The sequence below is a fragment of the Emydura macquarii genome, unplaced genomic scaffold (assembly GCF_026122565.2).
Source record: "Emydura macquarii macquarii isolate MOO-44397 ecotype Brisbane River unplaced genomic scaffold, CSIRO-AGI_Emac_v2 contig_1253, whole genome shotgun sequence".
NCBI lineage: Eukaryota > Metazoa > Chordata > Testudines > Chelidae > Emydura > Emydura macquarii.
In genome coordinates, this window is record NW_027131390.1 from 66,957,237 (window position 1) to 66,980,347 (window position 23,111).

Consider the following 23,111-nt stretch of genomic DNA (forward strand, 5'->3'; position numbering starts at 1 on the left):
TCAAACATGGATAAGAAGACAGTAGAGAATACCTATTCAGTTGGAGATATTTTCAACTTAAATATTCCACTACTCTGATTTATTTTTAACGTGTTATGGTATAAAATAACATACCCAGACATAAAATATTGTAAGTGAAAGATTAGAGAAAATATAGTTTTCTCTTTTCCCCCCGTTATTTTGTGACTCCAACAGTACTTGGGTGGGATTTTCAGATGTGGTTTTAAAAAGCTCTTATCGTTGATTTCAATTGCAATAGAGTTAGGCTAGCACAGAGCTTTTGGAAATCCTACATTTTGTGTAAGTCAAACAAGTTTCCCTTGCATAGTCATTTAAGCCCTGATATGGCAATGAGCTTGATGTAGGCACACTCCTATGCCCATTTCAAACGCAGGCAGACTTGCTTGCATGATCAGAGCCTTAGGCAGTTTCCTCTGTTTGTCTGGGTCTTTCACACAGGGACAGGAGAGAGAGACAGAAGCATGTTTGGAAATAAGAAAATGTGATTGTGAAACTTCAAAATTTGGCAGGAGAATTTGTAGCTGCTGTTAAAGCTACTTCTGGTGTTTTTTGTTTTTAATTATGTTAAATTGATGGTATCCCTTTACCTCTAGAACAATTTAGAACATATGAGCATTGAAAAACTCTATTCATCCACTCCCATAAGGCAAGCAACTTTTTTTGAGGAGCAAATAAGATATTGTTAGTTGTTTCATTATTATAATTATCATGATAAAGGATGGGTAAACAGATTTTGTGCCTGAGTTTACAAACTGTAAACTTGCAGTGCTTTGTATGACTCCCAGCTCATTTTGCAAAACCAACTATACAAATTGAATCGCTTAGAAGTCCCTTTCTTCCTTACTATCCCTGAAATATTTCTCTTAAACCAGCTGGAAGGGAGGAGACAGAAACATGTTTCTATTACCCCGATTAAAGCAGTGATCTAGGGCCTGCTTTTGTACAACATGTAAAGATATCCTGATGAAACGATGTTAAACAGTCAAATGACTGCTTCATTTTAACAAATTTGTAATCTGTTCTCTTTTTCCTGTAGTGGCTTTTCTTCTTAGACTCCATGAGCACTGCCCATTAGTGCTAAGCAGATGTGTGGCACCAGATCCTAGAAATTCAGTGATAAAGGGGAAATTGCATTGATGAAAGTTCCGACCTTGGATTCTTTACAAATCACTGAACTCAGTAGAATTTGGATGCACAAATAATGCAAAATCAGACCCCAGTTATGATAACTGAAGCTCATGTGGAACCTCATTGAAAACTTTAATGTAAGTAAATGGGGCTGCCCACACATATATGCTTGCAGGATCAGGCTTATGGATGCTTTAAATAATAATTGTATTTATTTCTATAATATAAGATGAGGTTTCCAAAGTCTTTTACAAATACGTAAAGACCAGCTTCATAATTGCATTAGTGTATCTCTAGAAGCCGCCCTTGAAATAATGTTTCCCAGCAGTAGTGGTATTTTGATGCAATGATTATTTTTATTTTTTTTACAACAATGAAATTTACCTTGCAGTGCAACAAAATACAACTTAAGCAACTTTGTTCTGCATTCCAATGGGCGTACGTTCTCTGGATTCTACTTTGCATCCTCAGACTGTCAAAATAGTGACTTGCTGTCTTGCTCTTAATTTCATTTATATTATATTTAAGGTTTAAATATAAAAATATTGAGCAAATTACTCTTCTTTGTAATCAGATGCAGTTATTGAAATACATCCTGGTATTTTGCAGCTTTCCTTAAAGGAGGACTGCCTACAATGGAAAGACAGGAGATTTGCCTAAAATAGGATGGCGGGAATGTCTCTTCATTGCCAACCAGTTAGTGGTTTCCTGATTATCTAAATTACTCTGGCCACAATTATCTGGTTATATGTCAGTTGTGCTCCTCTCCAAGAGCTTGATTCTGCTCCAATTGAAGTCAAGGCAAAAATTTCACTGAATTCAGCAAAGTACAATTGAATCCCTTTTATTTCTTTTCTGAGATTTCCCCCTCACATGCTTTTCCATATAAATGAGATTGATCAGCCCTACATTTTTCCCTAACTAATCTAAGACTGATTGAAGTTATGCTTTAGTAGGATGACAGAGAGAGACTGACTGCTGGGGATGCTATTTTGAAAGCAGAGTACACACAAGGTATCTGATGGCCAGAAATAAATTGCCATCATAACCCACTGCGTTAAATTTAATGGGACAGCATGTACATTAGCAGCCTGGTCATGTTTACCTTTCCTGCTTTTCAAAGATGGATTTGATTAAAATGTCCTTTTAACATAGAACAGCTGTTATAATTCACTTTAAAATGTCAAGGCTGATGAGAATGTTGTGGTATTTAGGTGCTTCATAGGATTATTACACTGGTATGAAATGTAGGCTGTACCTAAGGATTGCTTAAAAATTTTAGCAAAAGGAAATTAAACCATAACAGATCAAGGCTGTCTTTACAGGCTACCAAAATTCATAGTTATTAGCCCAAAAACCATACTGCCCTAGATAGAAGCATGAAAGTTTATAATAAATCAAAAAGTGTGACTTTGAAGCCTGACTGACTAATTAGGAGCTTAGTAAAATATACCTGTGGATGTGTTCATTTCAATGTTTCATTGATTTTACATTATGTCAAAAACTGATCAAAAGCTGTGATATATTTGTAAAGTGTTTTTGTTTTTAATTTTGATATAAGATCAGTCTTGTTAAAATTTGGTTACTGTAAAATATTAAATATTTTAGTAGAATGCTGGGTTTCATTTTAATTCAATACTATTTGTTTTATTTTTTTTCAAAAAATGTGAATTTAGGGCTAAAAAGTTGTTTGACTGAAACTGCTAGAGAATAAAATCCTCTATGAAAGCAGAAGCAATTTAGGCCGTGATGCAAACTTCCCCAAGCTGCCGAACTATTGTTATATTAAATCTTATTCTTAAGGGACAGTATTAAGGGATGGGAGGAAAATTCGTTCCATAATTGGCTTTTCTGCTGAATCTGGACCTGATCCAGTGCTCACTGAAGTTGTAGTTGAAAGACTACAAGTGTTTTTTGGTCAGATCTGTCAATGAAGTTGGCATTTGTGGTAATGTTTATGATGTGGACATACCTTATATTATAAATTCACTTGACATAGTTCACCAGATACCTGATAGTTGCTATAGACTTATGATCACTTTTGACTTGGCTGGATTAGAACCAGGCACTTAGGATCCAATTCTAACTACTCTCAACCACTAGGGAAGTCAGTATGTTGATGGCACTGAGGGAGTTGAAAGCATTCAGTGCTCGTGTAGTTTGCACCACTCTGGCAAAGGGGCAAGAAACTGATGGACAGATCTCCGCAGCACAGGGTAATCCTCAGCCAGAGTACAGCCATCATATCTTGCTCCTACACCCTCTTTGCTATGGCACTGGGGACATGCTGGGGTAGTAAGGAGTATGAACGGAGTGCTGTTGAACTCTGGCCATCTTCAACTGGCAGACCATCCTTTAGGATCATTACTGGCTGGTGTAGTTGAGCGCAGCTTCGAGGCTGTTCCAATGAAGAGTGCATCGCAGGCCAAGACGTAGTCCTGGCCTGATTATGAGGGAGCCACAGTCAGCTCCTTTATATTTCTGCACTGAGTGAAGACGACATAGCAGAGAATTTGGTCCTTAGTATCTGATTAAACCCTAGCCATTTGAAACTGAGGTAGTCAGGGCATGTCTACACTACAAACGTAAGTCAACTTCCATAAAGTCGACATCCAACCGCAGCAGTAATTAAGTCGGCTGTGCGCGCCTTGTGGCAGTGGAGCACGTCCTCACTAGCAGTGCTGGCATCGATGCTGAGAACAGTGCACAGGAGATTTTGGTAAGGGTTGAAATGCCTCATGGGATGTAAACAATCTCGCAGTGGTGACTGGGAACATGACTTCAATATCCCCTGATGCAGTTGGCTCCCTCCTCTGATTTCATCTGCAATCCATAATGTTTCATGTTTTTTTTCAAAATGCTGGCATAGATGTGCGTACACCGTCTTCAGGGATGTGTGGAGCTGTTCAGCTGTGCACTGTTCAGCTGTGCACTATTGTAATGAGCATTGCAAACACCACGCGACTTACCCTGCAGTATTTCAAGAGTCTCGAGAAGAATCGCTGTGCAGAACATGGCAACAACCCTCAAGTAGCCTTGCTGGAAGCCATGGAATGAAACAATTCCTGGTTGTTGTTGGCTGGCAGTTGCGCCGCAGCTAAATACGGTGGAGTGCCATTTCTGGTCCTGAGGAACAAGCACCAGCTGGTGAGATCGCATCGTTATGCAGATATGAGATGATTAGCAGTGGCTGCAGAACTTTCATATGCTTATGACTACTTTCCAGGAACTGAGGGCAGAACATTCCCCATTGCTGCAACACTAAAATGAGACCTGTTCTGACAAAGGAGAAGCACGTGGCAATTGCTGTGTGGAAGCTTGCGACACTAGACTGCTACCAGTGAGTGGGAAAACAATTTGGATTTGGGAAATCCACTGCTGGGCTTTCTGTGATCCAGGTCTTAAGGGCCATTAATTTCCATCTGCTAAGAAGGGTAGTAACTCTGGGCAATGTACAGGACCTACTGGATGGTTTTGTCACAATGGGGTTCCCTAACTGCAGTGGGATGATAGATGGCACACATATCCCTATCTTGGCACCAGACCATCCTGCCACAATGTACGTAAATGGAAAGGGACACTTTTCTATGGTTTTGCAAGCATTGGTGAATCACCAGCGGTGTTTTACAACATAAGCATGGGGTCTGAGAAGGTGCATGACATGCATCATTAAGAACACAGGTCTGTTCAGAAAGCTTCAAGTAGAGACTTTCTTTCCTGGTTGTAAAATCATCATTGGTAATATAGAAATGCCAATAATCATCCTGGGAGACCCAGCCTACCCCTTACTCCCATGGCTCATGAAGCCATACACGGGACTCATGGACAGTAGCAAGGAGTGATACAACAATAGGCTCAGCAAGTGCAAATGGTGGTTGAATAAGCCTTTGGCCACTTAAAGGGTCACTGGCACAGTTTGCTCACTAGGTTAGACCTCAATGAAAAAAAATATATATATCCCCATGGCTATAGCTCTCTGCTGTGTGCCTCATAATATCTGTGAAGCAAAGGGAGAGATGTTTCCGCAGGAGCGGGGCGTGGAGGTGGATAGGCTGTCTGCTAATTTTGAGGAGCCAGATATGGCTATAAGAAGAGCTCAGAGTGGAGCAATGCATCTCAGGGAGGCTTTGAAAACCTGTTGTATTAATGACCCACAGTCAGGGCCCAAGCATAATTTTTTCGAGCCCAGTACAAACTTTTAACACGGGCCTCCTCCCATAATGGGGTTTGCATCCTGGGGTGGGCCCCTTAGGGCCTCCAGGCCATGGTAAAGTGTACCCTTCTTTCCCCCCATGTGGGGGCTCTGCCCACAGTAATGTGCACTGCATAACTATATTGTGCATGACTGTAGTCTGAACCTTGCTGTGACTGCTGTGGGTGTATTACTGTTGTTTTGGAAACACATCTTGTTTTGCTCTGAAGATGACTCCCAGCCCCCACCATCTACCACCACAAGAGCTGCCTTCCAAATAACTGCTGGAGAGACCACCCCATATGGCATTCAGCCCCTTGCCCCTCATTACACACTTCTGGTGGGAGGTATACTTTATGCATGGGCCAAAACACTGGCTGCCATGAGTGAGGGGAGTGTACAGTACAGCATGGAAGGGATGGGAGCTACCGGACTCCTGGGTTCTATCTACAGCTCCAGCTGTGTTTGAAGTTGAGCTCACCCCCCGAGCCTCAGTTTCCCTGTCCCTCACCTTCCCCCTTTAGCCACCATTACAATTTGAATTAATAAAGATGATTTCATTTTCAAGACATGGACTTTTATTGCACACAGATAGAGACACAAAGATTTGACAAATAATTAAACATTGGAAAGACGGGGGAATAAACCTGGAAGGGGGGAAAGAGAATAGTTATCTAATTAAAAAAACAGTGACCTTGCCTGTCATACATCACTGCGTGTTTGGCTATTGTTCTTGGCACCTTCCCGCAGAGTTGAGTGTAAGAGATATTGGCTTGGAGCTCCACGCCCACTACCTCTTGTGTGCTCCAGACAGGAGCATATTTGGGTTCTGGAACTGGCATGATCAGCTGGGCAGGCAAGCGCTCCATGCTGAACAAACAGGAAATGGAAATTCAAAAGTTCCCAGGCCTTTAACAGGCGAGGGGCTGTTTCCTGTGTACCTAGCTGCTGGGCAACGAGTTGAAAACAGTGACCAGAGCGGTCACTGTGGGGCATTGTGGGACATCTCCTGGAGGCCAGTTAAGTTGACATAAGCAATGCAGTGTCTACATTGCCACTATGTTGACTTAATGACATCAAATTAAGCACAATACCTCTCAAGGAGGTGGAGTAATTAAGTCGACCTAGCAGGTGAGGTACATCGGCAGGTGGGACCCAATAGTGTAGACACAAACATTAGGTCGATGTAAGCTGCCTTATGTCCACATAACTCCATAGCGTAGACCATGCCTCAGTTAAAAATTTGCTATTTTTTTCATATTGTGTAAAAATAAATGTTTCCCAACAAATCTTACTTGCTTTTGCTATTTAGTCTTCATTTCAAATCAAAGCACCAATTTACTTGTGACATGTGTAGGCACACCTTGATTGAACTCGAAAGTTTTGCTTTCTTACACCAGGGTTAAATTTGGCCTATCCTATTATCTTCCATTTGTGATGTCAGTCAGGTAGTATCTTTGGAAATGTGAGAATATCACAAACTGTGCTTATTCATGGATGCAGGATAAAGAGCTGGGCTTTGAATCCAACAACAAAAAGTATCCTGTATTTATGCAAATATTTTTAATGATACAGAACAAAGGCAGAAAAAATATATGCATGATATACTAACAGGATTTATTCCTACATGGGATGCTTCCCCATTTTTCCATGAGATATTATTTGCTTTTTCTAACAGTGAGTAATATATAGAAAACAAATACTGAGGGGCAAATTCTCCGTTGTGTTCTAGGCCTTTATGCTGCCCCAGCATATACTGCCCCAGCAGTATAGGGGGGATATAATACTAGCAATTCTGGCCACCAGGGAATAATGTCAGAGAAGCAAAATTCTTCACCTTCTCTCAGAAATCCTCAGTGTACAGTGTGCGCTGAGGCTTGTTCTGGAGAGAATTGGGTGTAGCCAAAGTTCTGATACTCTCCAGCTATTCTTGACTGATTCTGAGCCTTTGGCAGCACAGTGTAAGTTAAAGTAGCCTTTTTCCTCAAAAGTGACTATCATTTACAAATGGCAGAAGTAATACATTTTCTGCTACCTTGTTAAATGCCATGTAAATACATAAGCATTATTTGAAAATTAACAAAGTAATCTGAAAGTACGTTTAGATGTAATAACATTTTTACTGCTAATCTTTTAGATACTGCAACTGGCTTTATTGTATACTGTATGGTATATGCCATCTCTGGCTGTGATCTTGTGACATTTCATAAGTTACACCGGGTTATGTCCGGTTCGTTGTTGCACAAGAAAACTAGACAAGCAATGCTAGCGCTTCAGTAGGTTTAGTGGTATTATTAATTTTTCTCTCTCTCTCTCGCCCATCCCATATGGTTCTTTACAGAAATAAAAATAAGATGCACCCTTGGATTTTAAAAGGCTATTGGTCCCATCTGCACTGGAAGACCAGACATTATTGGGGGAGTACTGTGCTTTACTCAGCGTGCTCAATGCTGCAGAAATAACCTAATACTCAGAAAATAATTGTTTCCAAGAAGGTCACCAATACATTTTTGGTTTTCAGATGTGCTGGAAGCTAAAGCAATCCAGCGGTGGGAATCATGCTAACTTTATTTCATTATCACTCAGTCTAGGTTTTGCTGGCAATTTTTATATAGACAGAACATGTTTTGCCCCCAGTACTAAAATTTAATACAACTTAAACTTAAACAACTTAAAATGCAGATCTTTTTAATGCAAACATTATTTAAAAGTTTGCAAAGGAAGAATTTAAAAAAATCTTGCATGGGGCTAACTATGATACCTTTTTTAGTATGCATTCATAAATAATTATTTTTCTTCCATAAAGATATTGGATTAGTGCATCTTATTTATTTTTCTCTTTTAAAAAAAACTATCATTCCTTTTATTACGTGATATGAGTTGTCTATACGTGTGCAAGAACATAAGATTGGCCATATTGGATCAGACCAATGGTCCATCTAGCCCAGTATCCTATCTTCTGACAGTGGCCAGTGCCAGATGCTTCAGAGGGAATGAACAGAACTGGGCAATTTATCAAGTGATCCATCCCCTGTCACCCCGTTCTGGCTTCTGGCAACTGAAGGTTGAGGGGCAGCTAGATGATGGGATTGCGGCCCTAACCATATTGGCTAATAGCCATTTATGGACCTATCCTCCATGAACTTATCTAATTATTTTTTTGAACCTGCTTATACTTTTGGCCTTCACAACATCCCCTGGCAATGAGTTCCACAGGTTGACTGTGCATTGTATGAAGAAGTACTTCCTTTTGTTTGTTTTAAACCTGGTGCCTATTAATCTCATTGGGTAACCCCGGGTTTTTGTGTTATGTGATGGGGTAAATAACACTTACATTCTCCACACTATTTATGATTGTACTTAATTGTTGCTTTTCTAATCTGAAGAGTCCCAGTCCTTTTAATTTCTTTTCAGATGGAAGCTGTTCCATATTCCTAATAATTTTTGTTGCCCTTCTCTGTACTTTTTCCAATTCTATCCTTCACAGATTTTTTAGATCCAGACAAAGAATTTTAAATGTTAGCTCTATGTCTGTATAGATATTCTAAATGAAATAAGCAGACAATTATGACTAATCAAATGCTTGTTTTGCAAATTTTCTGCATGTATAACAAAGGTCAATGATAAAACTCCTAATGACTTCAGTAGAGCTGGACTTTCATCCAGAAAGACATCCCTCTTCTATATTAATATAATGGTTCTCTTATTTAATTTAGAAAATGTGCATATGTCAATACCTGTGGGTTTTTTTTTTTAAAGACTGACAAATATAAACCCAGATAGTTAAACATTACCTTCCTGTAGCTATGTAACCTTTTTGGAAGGAAAACAGAAATTCTAAGTATCATTGCTTTTAAAGCTGCATCTTTTTAGTTTCATGACTCCAAGGACAATCTTCAGACAGCTTTTCACATATAGTATCCTCTGTGACTAAAAAAAAAAATAGGAAAAGTCAGTCACTTGAACAGACCGTTCAATATGGTCATTTGTTCAAAGGATCTAGAGCCCATTGCTTCAGCTATATTAAAGTGTGCAGTATGTGTTAAATTGCAGTGAGCAGTGATGGTCACAGTAGGAATTAAAGTTAACAAAAATAAATGAATTAAATTCTAAATTTTATGGGTCACCAAAAATTGCCTTCACATCAGCAGAGGGTTACTTTGCAGTCATAAATTTTAGATATATTAAAAAGAGCTCAGAATAAGCATACAACAGAAACACAGGGAATGTTGGTGTGCAGTTGCCTTTTTAAAAACAAAACAAAACAAAATCTTGCAAAAGGGCAAAGATTAAATTCTGTCTTGCAGAATAAAGTAATGTAAATACTTATAGGATATACTCAGTTTGTTTCTATGGGTCACTGTTCCTTTCTATAGGACCAGTCCATGCTGTGGCAGAATTGATACAGTATTAGGTAGAAATCCTCATCAGAAGCTAAACCGGGAGTAGTTACCAGTGGAAAAGATTTCTTCAACAACACAAATAACTTTGGATTACTTGGCAAATACACTGTCTTAGCTGGTTTATACACTGTCTCTAATGGTTTATATAAGAACTAGAGCCAGCTGAAAATTGTTCAATGAAGAATGACTTTTCAACCAAGACAAAAAATTTATTTTCATGCATTTCATTTTGCTTTAAATGTTTTAGATTAAAAAAAAAAAAAAGATAATTTTGTTTCAGTTCAAAATGTTTCTTGTTCCTTTCAATATTTTTAGTGAAAATGGAATTGCTTTTCAACCAACCCCAATAAGAACTAAGAGATGCTGTTGCCTTTGTGAAGGAGTTAATTTTCCATATAATATGTACCATAAAACTAGACCTGAGGGAGTTGAGGGAAGTATTGAATAAACAGACAGGATATTAGCACACAAGCTAATCCCTATCATGTATATGAAGTGGTTAGAAACACATATTCGGAGGTAAGCCTATAATATACCTCCGTGCACCCTATCCATTTCAAACAGAGAACCGGAACAGAGATTCTCTGCATGTGAATCTCCCTTCCCCATAGTCAGCTTCCTCTGTTGCAATATAATCCTCTGCCACACATGGTGCACTGTGGTTCTGGGAATCTGTGGATGGCATGGGCAGTGGATTGGGTAGGGAAGGAGTGAGCAGTCTGCATAGGGATCCCCACACCCATTGAAAAATCCACTGGTTAATATCCTGTGCTGTATTATGCTTCCAATGCCTCTCTATGGCTCCCTGTGATGAGAATCCTCCTTTAAGATGGGATCTGGGGTGTCTATGTTATCAGGGAGCAAGGCCAGAACTACAGGGCTGCTCCAGTTACTCCAGTCAGTTCTGCCAGGACAATTATTTTTCCACTAAGTAGTGTCCACATCACTTCTGAGACACGTTGTTGTTCTCCATCTTCACTTCCAATACCAATCGCTAGTCCTCTTGCCTACAGTGAGGCAGCACTGAACTGTCTCCACTTGTGCTACTGTGACGCCAGGCTCCCATTAACGTTATATTTTTTTAAGCGATCTGCCAATATGATGATCAGAAACCACTCAAACGTAACTTGAGTAGCCCTTTGTGCTGTCTGACTGTTATAATGTGGCTTTTCTTTTACTTCTGCCCAGAATAGTAAAAGCATATAGAGAGAACCAGATCCTTATTTTATGAGCAAATCTTTTCAGCAAATGCTAAAAGAATAATAAAATAACAATCTATTATTTGTAGTAGGAAGAATCCATTTTAAACAAATGGAATAACACTTTCCAATTAATAGTTTGTATTTTTAGTTTATAGGCCATAACTCAGAATTTCACAGAAAGTTAGCAGGTTTATTATAAGAAGAATGGTATTTCTTTAAATACCTGGCAAGTTGGTGTTCCCCTAGGGAAATGAGATTTTATTTCAGAACAAGAGGCAAGATGTACTAAAATACATGTGAACATATGGACACTGCAAGTTTAAGAGGGGTGATTTAATTATTCTCATACAGCACTGATATTAAATAACTGAGCTGCTTCACTATTTTTTAAAACTAAATATTGGCACAGCTCATTATACTAAAACTACATGAACACTGGTGAATGTGTACTACTTATACTACACTTTTCCCAAAGAACTTTTGGCTGGAATGTTTTTCGCCTGTAAGAACATGTTTTTTCTCTTACACTAAGGGCATGCCTGTGCTACAATCTTAAATCGACCTAGGTTAGGTCAACTTACAGCCACTGCATAATTACTGCGGTGGCTGATGTCCACGCTACCCTCCTTCTGTCGGTGGCATGCACGCTCATCAGGAGCTCTTCACTTACTGAATCGCACCCAGAGTCCACCTGTCATGCTCCAGGTAAGGAACTGAGAGCCCAGGGGGCAGCCAGGTGCCTCGCTGCAGTTGGACTCCGTGCTGGGAGCGGGGATTCAAGATGCCCTGTGAGGAGCCCAGGTAGCAACCGAAGCTGGGAGCCTGAAGGGCAGCCCAATTTGGAATGGCGACCCGGCAGCACCTGAGCTTGGAGTCAGCTTTCTTGCCATGAAATTGACAAGACAGCCAATGTAAGCCATGCAGTGTCTACACAGGCACTGCATTGCCCTAACTACACCAACATGAGCTCTATGCCTCTTGTGAGGGTGGAGTTATGTCGGTGTAGTAGTGCACGTACATCAGCAGGAGCAAGTCTTTAGTGTGTACACTGACATAGTTAGGTCAACATAAACTGCCTTATGTCAACCTAACTGTGTAATGTAGACCAGGGCTTCAAAAACAATTATCAAATTGTTTCAGTGAGGAAAGCAATTACAGGCCACTGAATATTGTCAATGTTCCATAATACAAGAAATTTTTTTAGTTGCTTTTTGCTCTGGTGATTTTTGCAAACTCTTAAACTGATCTGACTCTTGAAATGATTGTACTCATTCTGATAATCCATCGGAGCAAGCAAATGTTGAAAAATCCCACTAATGTAGGAAGGGACATGTCCCAGTGTATCCTGCTCCTCTAGGGAGAAAACCTTGCAGCATTTAATAATCCTTCAGTCTTCTTGAGAAAATATGTAATAATATTATGTTTGCTCAGAAAGATTTTAGTTAATCATTTCAGAATGTTGAATTAGATCTAGAGGCTGTATTTACTCTTGGGTGTTTTCAGTTAGCAAAGGATAAAGTTGGGAAAAGGAATTTAAGTTAAATTGACTTTTAACAGGAAACAGTCTCATTAAAACTCAGATATGAGGGTGTGTCTTAAAGAACTATTTCACAGTGGCTTTCAATTATACAAGAAACTAAATTCTTCATTAAGGTATATATAGGGATTTGCTGTCTTCACACTTTCATTAGGACATCAGCCTGCTATCTCTCTCCACATATGGGCAATTATCCACTTTTACATGCTTCTAAAAAGAAGCATCACTTCTTGGTACAGTATTTTGTGTATCGATTAACTGCTTTTCAAATGTAAAATGGAACTCATCCTTTCCCTTTAAGTATAGCTACTAGCTACAGTTGGTTGTCATTAGTGGTGGATGAATGGCAAAACATTCAGAGGTTCTGTTTGGTCTGGATGCTTAACCAGAATTATCCAACGTTTCTAAATCCCATGACTGTGGAAAATTGGGTGGGTGGGGGGATAGTGCACAAAAGCCAACTTTCACAAAGTTCCCTAATACTAAAGTCCTGTAGAATTTAATAGAGAACGATAATGACCTTTCTAGAGTTTCTTTAAAACAAACTATAGAATTTCATGGCAGGCATATTATTCTCTCAAAATTTATAGAATGGTTTGAAACTTCTATAATTCTCTATTAAAAACTGGGGGCTGGAAAGCAGCTAGGGATTCACCTTGCATGAAGGAGTCCCAGGATGGTGCTCATGGTGTGTCTGGGTTGTGAGGAGATAAGCATGGAGTGTAATGCACTCTAGCACTCCTGTGCTGATAGAATTACCCTAGGAAGATCAGAACATTAAATTACATGGGGAGAGGGGCAAATTGACCTCCAACTTCCTTCAGATATGGGGAAGTACAAAGGTGGCCCTAGGATTTTAGAGCAATTTCTATAAGACTCTAATGTTTTCATAGCTATTAAATTCTACAGGACTTCTAATAAGTCATTAGTGAACTTCTTTTTTCTTTTGTTCTTATATCTTTTTCTGAACAATTTGATTGCAGGTGTGAACCAGAAAGTGGAAGAGAAAATGAAAATTGGCTACCTGGTTGTGGGTTTTTTAGTGTATAAAATATTCTTTCCAAGAGAGAGGCAGCAATTTATTTCATTGTGTCATGTACAAAATGATTTTCCATCCCTAGCAGAAATACTGGAGATGAACCAAAACAGTATTGGGAGATAGCCTTGAACTTTGAGGGTTCAGATCTGAACCACTTTCTTTCAAGAGCCCACTAACCAGACTCTGAAAAATCAAAACTGACCCCAGCTTTGCCCATATTCATGAGATACCCATTTTTTCCTCTAGGTCAGTGAATATTGATGTTTGTAGTTACCTTTGTCAAGTCAAAAAAGAAAGGCATATTTTTCTGGTTTCACCCTAGTATTAGAAAGGACTGGCAGAGAGTTGATTTATGCAAAAACGTAGGATATGCAAAAGGGTACATCCCATTTATTCTTTTGTCTTTATTTATATTGTTCATGTTGCCTATTGATCACCATGCTGTATCCCATGTGATAAGTGGTACATTTTGATGTCCTAAAAAAAGCATCCTTTTCTCTTTCTTTATAACAGGCAGAATGTATTTGGATTCTGTAGAGTTATTGTTGCCTTGTGACCCAGAGTGAATAATAGATTCATGAATAGCAACTAGAGATATAGAAGTTCACTGGGACTGGACTAAGGTTAGTAAAAATCTGGTCTGCATAGTTTGGCACTGGAACAATGTCATGGTCTATGTAGAAATGACAGATGCTTTCTATTTCAGTCTTGTCATAGTGAAATCTTGACTTTACGAACAAGGGCAATTAGAATGTAGGAGAAAATGGAACTAAGGGGAAAAAAAAAGAAAAGGGAGGGGTCGGTTCTGCGGGTTCCTCCATTTTGTACATTGAGCTCATTGTAATACCTCTTAAAGTGCACAATTCAGTTCCTGTTAAAGTCAGCAGAAGACTTCCAGTGTCTTCAATGAAAGCTGGATCAGGCCTAAACTATAGCATTTTAACATTACACTGTCCAAGTTCAGAATTACACAGAGTGGTTGCCATGATAACATTGACATTTAACATGTGAGAGCAATTAGTATTATCACCTCAATACACACATTCCTTGTACTAAATAATACCATGATAATATTGGTTTGCTTATTTATCTGTAGTTTATTACTTTCAAATGTCAACATTTTCCTGGAAATTACTGTGCATAATACAGAGGTTGCAGATATATGCAGAAGTAAAAGTAAAAAGAAAACAGAATAGTTCCAGCTATGGAATCCTTGATATAGCCTGTACGTGCAAAGTCAACCCTACAAATCAGACCAAATGCTTTGTAGGAAAAAAAGAACATTATTAACTGACACCCAGGCCTCCTGTGCAAATATGGTGGACATGGTGATTTTGTGAATCTGTTTGTACAACTTCTGAATCCTGATTGTTTTTATGAGGTTGTTACTATGAAAAGTGTTGTGTCATAAATGCCCCTCTGTCTATATATATATATATATATATCCACCATGAATTGGCAGGTTGTGTCACATTTCTGCCAGAGAAGAGACTAATAGTGGGTTATTAGAACTCAATGACCATTTATCCAAGATAAAGTATCTTGGGTCAATGAGTTTGCTTGAACTGGGAGAAGATACTGCCTCCTCCTCTCTTAAGGGAAGGGGGAAATGGAAAGCAGTGGATAGATACCAAAGCATCAAAAAAGAAACAGGTGACCAAAGCAAAAGGTTATAAAAGGACTCTCAGGAGAAGACTCACAAGGAGACAGTCAGGAAGTTTGGGCCGGAGGAAAGAAGGGAACGGATTAGTCGAAATCAGGAATCAAGCTGACCTAGGGGGAGAGAGGCTCTGTATCTCATAACTCAAGTAATGCCATTGCAGGAGGACAGACCCTGGATCCCACAAAGGACCCTTACCCCAGCCCAGAGAATGCTCTGGTATGTTGTGAAAACTGCAGGAAGTGCGTGTAGGGTTTATTATTTTTGTATAGATCTGGGTATTTCAAATTTGATTAAGTAAAGAGCAATAATGTGTTAGACTTCTGTGCAAAGCATCTGTGTGTTGCTATTATGCCACTATGAATAATGATGAATAGTCATTGGACTAGACAAAGAGAGTGAGAGAGAATGGCTCTATAACCAAGTGGTTAGGGCACTCACTTAGGATGTGGGAGACCCAAGGTCAAGTTCCTCAATGCATATTTAATTATTAATATACAGCACAGAGGCTTCACTGAAAGAGATTGAGAGACACCCACCCCAGAATACCCTACAGCCCAGTGCTCAAGGCACTCTCTTACAGTCCAATGACCCAAGTTCAAATCTCTTCTCCACATCAGGCAGAAGAGGGAATTGATCTAGAGACCCTTATATCCCGGGTGAGTGCCTGTGCCACAGGCTAAAAGTTATGAGGGAGGTTGTCTGCTTCCTCATCTACCCATTTTGTGAATGGTAGCTAAGTTTAAAATAATGACAATAATTGGTCAAAACAAATTCTCAGATAGTTTAAGATTGACAGAAACTATATTTGTTTTGGTCAAACAAACTATTTGTCCGAAAATTTCATTCTTGTTATGTGCTACACCTACCATGTGGCCTCTTGAAGAGGAAAAGAAAGGCTACATATTTGGGTGGAGTTCTGGAGGCTGCAGTGTTGAAGCTACTGGGGTATCTTGTCCTGGGGGCTTAAGGTAGGTGGGTTTCAAGGACCCTATTTCCATGAAAGGGTAACATCCAGGTGATGCCCAGGAAATGTGTCAGAGAGGCCAAAGCAGGAAACAGTGCTGTAGCCTACTGGGATGCAGGGAAATGAAGCACATATGTCTGGATGCCTTCACAGCAATGTGGTAAACTGGTAACAGGGGGAGTGCAACCAATATATTTTTTTTATTTTGTAAGTTAAGTGGTGGATGAGTTTCAGTCATTTTACAATCTCTCTAATATTTGGTTAATTTTTCTGCTCACTAAGAAATTATTTTATTTATTGGTATCTTTAGTTAAATGGCATAATTTTTATGCATTTATAAAAATAACCATAAAAATACCATTAAAATGTATTGCTACTAGGAAGAAAATATATTTTACAATGTACTGTAAAGTTAAATGGTAATAACAATTTGATCAAAAAGTCTGGCAGAATGAATTTCTCTATATTTATTTCCTGAATGTTCTCTAAATCCCTTACTGACTTATTGTGTATAACAAAATAGTAACAACAAAAAACCTTCAGCCTTCATCATTTATTGTCTTGTGATGCTCAGCAAATGACCATGTGTCTCATGTGGGGGGAAATAAAAAGTTGAAAACAGACTAATTGTTTGACATAACAGGATTACAGTATGTGAAAACAGGCAGAGAATATTTCCAAAACTAGGTTGTAATTAACCCATGTAAAGCCCTCCACACCAGTAAAGTCCTGCACTGGGGCTGTGGAGACAGAGCTGCTGCATACCCACTGTGAAGGGTCCCAACACGAGGCTGGGGCTGGGTTTGAGATGGGAGCAGGATGTGGATGTGGATTTTAGGGGATGACTGCTGTCTGATTCTAGTGTACTTAAGGTCCAACTGTTAAGCTAACTCACCCCAATCCTACTAAGAGCAAGCAAGTCAGTTCTCTTATCCTTCTTTACCAGTGACCCCAAAATTTCCTCTGCTGGGTTCTGCTCAGTCCTGCTGTTATCATCTTAAATAGTGACTCTTTGTACATCCAGGAACATATCAGAGAATGATTTCTGGTATGAATTTTTGGATGAATTATCAATCATGCAAAAATTTGCAAAACTTTTAGTCTTTGCAAACGCTTTTGAATCAATTACTTTTGTTGGAGAATGGGTTCTACGTGGAGTTTTGCAGGATAAATTGACAGTGAAAACACACCTTATGAAAAGGACTGCCCTGCAACTCAGCTAATCTCTTGATTGAATAATTCAGTGGTTGAGCTGTCACAAGGGACCCATTCCCAGTGTTTGTCTTCTGGACTTCCTTAATCTGCAGGAAGGGAGTTGCTCTTCTGTAAACTTTGTAAGACCTTTGGGAGAACTCCTTTCCAATACATCTTCTTAAGGTATATATGAGGTGATACTTTCCTGGCCTTCCTATAGACCTCTTGGAAAGTCCCTTTGTACCCCCCAGACCAATGTCCTTCCCACATTTGTCCCCTCCTCACTGTCCTGAATAATTTTCTGCTTTTAAACTATGAGCACGTAAGTTTTCACATGTATGCACATTGTGTCATATCCATAGCCAGCTGAAGAAACTGGAAAGCCTCCCATTTAATATTTTATGTATTTAGAATTAGAAATCTTAAGCACACATTGTTTACAAAAAGAAAACGATATTATTGTTGACAAGAAGAAAACTAGCACTAGACAGTGGAAGGTAAGCAGTGGGCAAGGAATACTAGATGGGATTAGAAGACACCTGCCTGTTCTTAGTGTTTGTGTTGCTGGAAATAACTTAGTTTGCTCAGGCATTTTTTAATTTTGTAGATGAGATTATATGTATGAGAAGTGATAATTAACAAAAGCATGAGTAATTACTTTTTTCATGTGTTGCATATTATTTTTGATAATTCTGCATTTACTTAGAAATTCACAGGGCTGCATTTGGGAAGTCTATTGGGACAACATTATGATGTCAAAATGAAGTGAATCAAAATGGCAATGCAAATTGATGAAGAAACACTATGATGTCAATGTGAATCAGTCATTAAAAAACAAGGGAAATTATTCACACAAGAATGGGCTTTTAATCATATTTTTCTTAGGAAAATGCCATATGACAATGACATTGTAGATTACAGACACTACTGCATGTCTGATTCAAACCTGCAGCACACTTTGCCTTAAATTATTCAGTTCCACAGCAGTGGACAACATTATTCACTTTGGAAATCTTTATACTTGAAATATGAAATAAGTATGAAACATGTAGGGAGGGAGTAATACATAATAGAGCTGTTTTCTGTACCAACAGCATTTCCTATAAGCTTAGCTTGCTGATTCAGCAGCTGTGCTGTAAATAACTTACAATAATGATGGCTAGATATCACTAGATTTGTTGGACAAAGGAATTTGGATTAAAAATTATCATTGTCTTTCATAATTAGTGACAGTCTTGGTGTACTTTTTTTTCTTTTAATGTATGTTAATTTGTAAAATAGATAGCAGAGAGCTGTTAATGTTTAATTGCAATCACAGCAGGATTCGTTCTGTTGACTGACTGATACTCAGTGAAAAAAACAAGAAAATAATTCAGTTTATATTTATCATGAGTAGGGCCCTACCAAATTCATGGTCCATTTTAATCAATTTCATGGTCATAAGATTTTAAAAAATGTAAATGTCATGGTTTCAGGTATTTACATCTGAAATGTCACTGTTTTGTAACTGGAAGGGGGGGGGTCCTGACTCAAAAGGGGGTCATGGGTGGGTTGCAAGGCTATTGTTGGAGAGGGTCATGGTATTTGCTTCCTTACTTCTGTGCTGCTGCTGGTCAGGTGCTACCTTCAGAGCTGGGTGCCCGACCAGCAGCTGCTCTCTGGCCACCGAGCTCTGAAGGCAGTGTAGAAGTAAGGGTGGCAATACTGTGACCCCCCTCCCCCCCGCCCGCCCCACAATAGCTTTGTACCCCCCAGTAACTCCCTTTTGGGCCAGGAGCCCCAGTTTGAAAAATGCTGGTCTCCCCCGTTAAATCTGTATAGTATTGGGTAAAAGCACACAAAAGACCAGATTTCACAGGGGAAACAATATTTCACAGTCCATGACATGTTTTTCATGAGTAGGACAAACTCTGAAGTACTGAAAAGTAAATTTGGCCTACATTTTGGGTTGAAAACTGACTTGTTCTTCCTTCCCTCTTGCCTTCCTGTGGACTTGTGGCATTTGGTGACTATGAGGAAGATCTAAAGTCTTCTAATCCATGCATTAGAAAATGCATTTGAAAACAAAAAGTTGTTATTATTTAAGAATAAATTATGCCTTTTTAGCACAGTTCCAAGCAAGGCTCATGCATGAGAAGCACCATCACAGGTATGGTGCCTTAGGGTATGCGCACACTGACAGCGGCACTGTTGGCGCCGCCAGATCGGTTGAGTGGGTCTCCACTGCCGCTCAATCAATCAGGAAGTTGACTGAATAAACCCTTCCCCTGCAAAAAGATTAACGCTGCATCGATGGGAAGACATTTCCCGTCGCTGCAGAATAGTGGGGATGCCATGCTAATTAGAATTTAGGAAATCAACGGGAGATATTCAAGCTACTCCACTTAGCTAGTGCATCTCCCATCAGTTGCCGCCGAATTTTGCAACGAGTGTAGACCAGGTCTCAGACACCGCTCTCGGCAGAGTTAGGTCCAAAATAAATTATGGATGAATATATGCAGTCTTCAGACTTTGCCTGATTTTAAGTCTCAAAGAAATCTAAAAAACAGGCCAGATTTAAAAAAAAACTTGGATTCAAATTATTTAAAGTCAGTAAGGTGCCACATGTTTTTTGTTTGTTTGTTTTTTTAAGGTCAGCTCCATATTTGTGCTGGTAGAGTGTCTGTGAAGTACTTGAGCTCTGAGTCAATCTAAGTGGTAGGTGTTGCATTTTTCAAAGTACAGGACTCAGTAGTAGTTGGAAAGCTGAGGGCGGTGGTGGTAAGGCATGGAGTAGGGAGTCCTAGCAATTCTATTCCCAGCTGTGCCGCAGAATTAGAATGTGATTTTGAGCGAGTTTCTCTGTTTGTCTGTCTGAAGAAGGGCAGTAATAATACTTAACTACCTCAGAGGGTACTCAGCTTAATCCTGGAAGGTGATGAGCATTCTGGGCAAATTCTTTGAAACACTTAAGCATGTGTTTAAAAGTTAAGCACATGAGTAGTCCCATTAATGTCAATGAGGCTATTCACATGTTTAAGGTTAAACATGTGCTAAAGTGTTTCACAGGCTTGAGCTACAGTGTTCAGCACTTTGCAGGATTGAGCCCATTGTAAGCTTTAATTCATTAAGATTTGGAGAGCACTTTGAAATTTCCCGATGAAAAGGGCTATGCTATAATTAAATGCAAAGTATTATTTCCTTTTCTATCAAATAAAAATAGTTTTCCTGTAAGGTGAGGATAACAATACCAGCTTCATGGAAAGCATTTTGAGATGTCCCACAGTAAGGTGCTCTGTAAAGACATTTCAGAGGTAAGGTGTGGTTGGCAAGAAGGGATTATTAGTTCCACCTTACAGATGTCAAAGCAGACCCAGGAATATTAAAAATAGAATTTTCAAAAATGTCCATTAATTTTAGGTGTCTGCCTTTCTGGGTGTCCAGTCTGAGACATGTAGGGGACATGTAAAATTAGTGGTCTCTTTTGAAATGTGGGCAAAATAGAAAGATCACCTTGTTTTCAAGGTCATCGTACTGAAATTTGAGAATCCTAGCACTTCTGCTAGTTAGTCTACTGCATGAGATATTAGAATGGAAGAGACTACGGGAACTTGACTACCGAAAGAGTGTTAACCCCCCTTTGTTGTAAGTGTGTGTGCACGCCTGAGTGTATTTCATGTGGTACTACAATAGCCCCATGATCAAATAAGTGGGTTAGGCTCAGAGTTAGTAGTCAGTTCTGAATTTTTTAGTTAGGGTGCTGACACGGATTTGCTGTGTGACCTTAGATAAATCACCTAACCCCTCTAAGCTTCAGTTTTTCCTTTGGCATACTGAGGGCAATTGTATTTCCCTACCTGGAAGAAGTGGTATTAGCTCTAATTAAATAAGGGTGGTCAAGTGTTGAATATTGTTAAGACTAGTAAATGGGATTAGAACTCTGGAGTGCTGGCCTGTCAGACCTTTTCTCATGTATTTAGGGGACACTGCATTCTTTTCCTGGGATTTCAGTGTCCCAGACTTCCTAAAAGTATGTGGAACAGTAAAACTCTTGATTTTTATTAAATTGAAGTGTTTTGCTGCACCTGCAACTTTTGAAGCCTCTTTTAGATTGCTCAAAAAATGCAAAGAGCAAAGAATGCTCTGCATGTGTGTCCGTACCATTGCAAACTGTAGATTGAACAAGGAAACCTACCAGAAAATTCTCTCACATATTTGCAAAAAAAAAAAAGATCAAAACTCAGTACTCAGAACTTCATAACTGTTGAAACAATTTCTCAGATCTCCATGAACTGTAAAACAAGCCATGTAAAAAAAACCCCATTCCACCATTGTTGAGTTATACATGCACAAGATTTCTGATGGGAACAAATGGGACAAGTGTACGTTTTATTTTACACATGAAGAATTCAAAAACATCTGAATGGATTTGGTGAAACTTTAAATAAAAAAAAAAGTCATTGAGGACAGACCAAGCACGGGTCTAATTGGAAAGTTCATGCAAAGAGGCATTCATCTCTGTGTGCATTCTGCCTCACGTACATACATCTGATGGAAAAGGTGATCTGCCATCTCTGTGGCATCACCCCCATTGCCCAGATTCAAACAGTGACATATTCACAATGGGATGGAATGGAGACTGAGAATCCTGGAGGGAGAAGTGAATAGACCTAGTAGGATGGACATTTACATCTTCCAATCCTTTGGTGTTGTGATGGCAGGAACCAGGGAAGCGGCCAGGAGCCCAAGCTGGTGCAAAGGCATGAGGTCTCCATACAGATGGTCTGAACTTCCAAAGGTACCCTGGAAATCCACCAGGCTTAGGGGTGGGGCCTGCAGTAGGGAAAATCCTGCCCCCCCCCCCCCCCATTCCCTTTGAAGAAACAATAGAAAGGAAATTCATGAGAGGAAATTCTGAGATGTCCTCTCCTGTAGGTTTTTAGAAGGAAGGAGATAATTTGGGACATAAAAAGATTCAGCTTAAAAAATATAAAATTGAGAAGGATGTGAGCCACTGACAGAGGAGAGTTATAATGGAATTTGTTATTTAACCTTTAGTAAAACAGTTGCTATTGCAGCTTTTATAAAATATTCACACAATTCTCTGTATACTCCTCTAGTTCCTTTGCTAATTCGCTACCCATGCAATCATTTCCTTATCTAAAATATCATAAGCTTTTTCTTGTGCATTTATTTACAGTGAGTGGCTTCAACAGAATACTGGAAATGATTCTCTGTCTGGGTAAATCTGCATTAAGTATTTCTTTTACAACTTGCTTAACCATCTCTAGAACTTTGAAGACAAGTATAGAAGGCAATGGCCACTCTGCCAGGAACTGTAAAATGATGATGAAGTCTCAGTTTTGATTCACTGTGACTTTGATGCCAGTCTGTCATCCTATTCTACCATGTTAATGGAGCAGAAGAATCGGCCTTGCAGGAGGGGGCCAGAAAGAAATTGATGTCTCCTCATTACCCTGCAAAAACACCCTGCTAGTATCTGCTGTGAATGAAATGAGTCCCTTTGAAGATGGGCTACAGTAGCTTTGCGGCACATCAAATGAGAGGACAGATTCCATGACAGCTGGGACTCATTTGAAATGAATTGGATCGTAGTGGATGAGCACCTCACAGCTGGAGGGAAGTTGGCACTAATGGACAGATGTAAACTTCCCTGATTTAAAAGTCCTCTGCTGTTCCCAGATGAGTATTCTGTTGTTGAGTTAAAAGAGCAGCTGAGATGGCTCAACAGTGACATTTTTCTATATAGCAGTACCTTTAATTCCTTA

The 23,111-nt window shown here is 39.4% G+C and overlaps 1 long non-coding RNA gene across 1 annotated transcript in view; it reads left to right on the plus strand.

The window, feature by feature from the left end:
• Positions 1-23,111, plus strand: part of LOC137153578 (uncharacterized) — a 337,442-nt gene that overhangs the window by 150,571 nt on the left and 163,760 nt on the right. The window contains exon 3 of the long non-coding RNA XR_010919844.1: positions 14,036-14,145. This is a non-coding gene — a long non-coding RNA (uncharacterized lncRNA). The remainder of the gene's footprint in view (positions 1-14,035; positions 14,146-23,111) is intronic.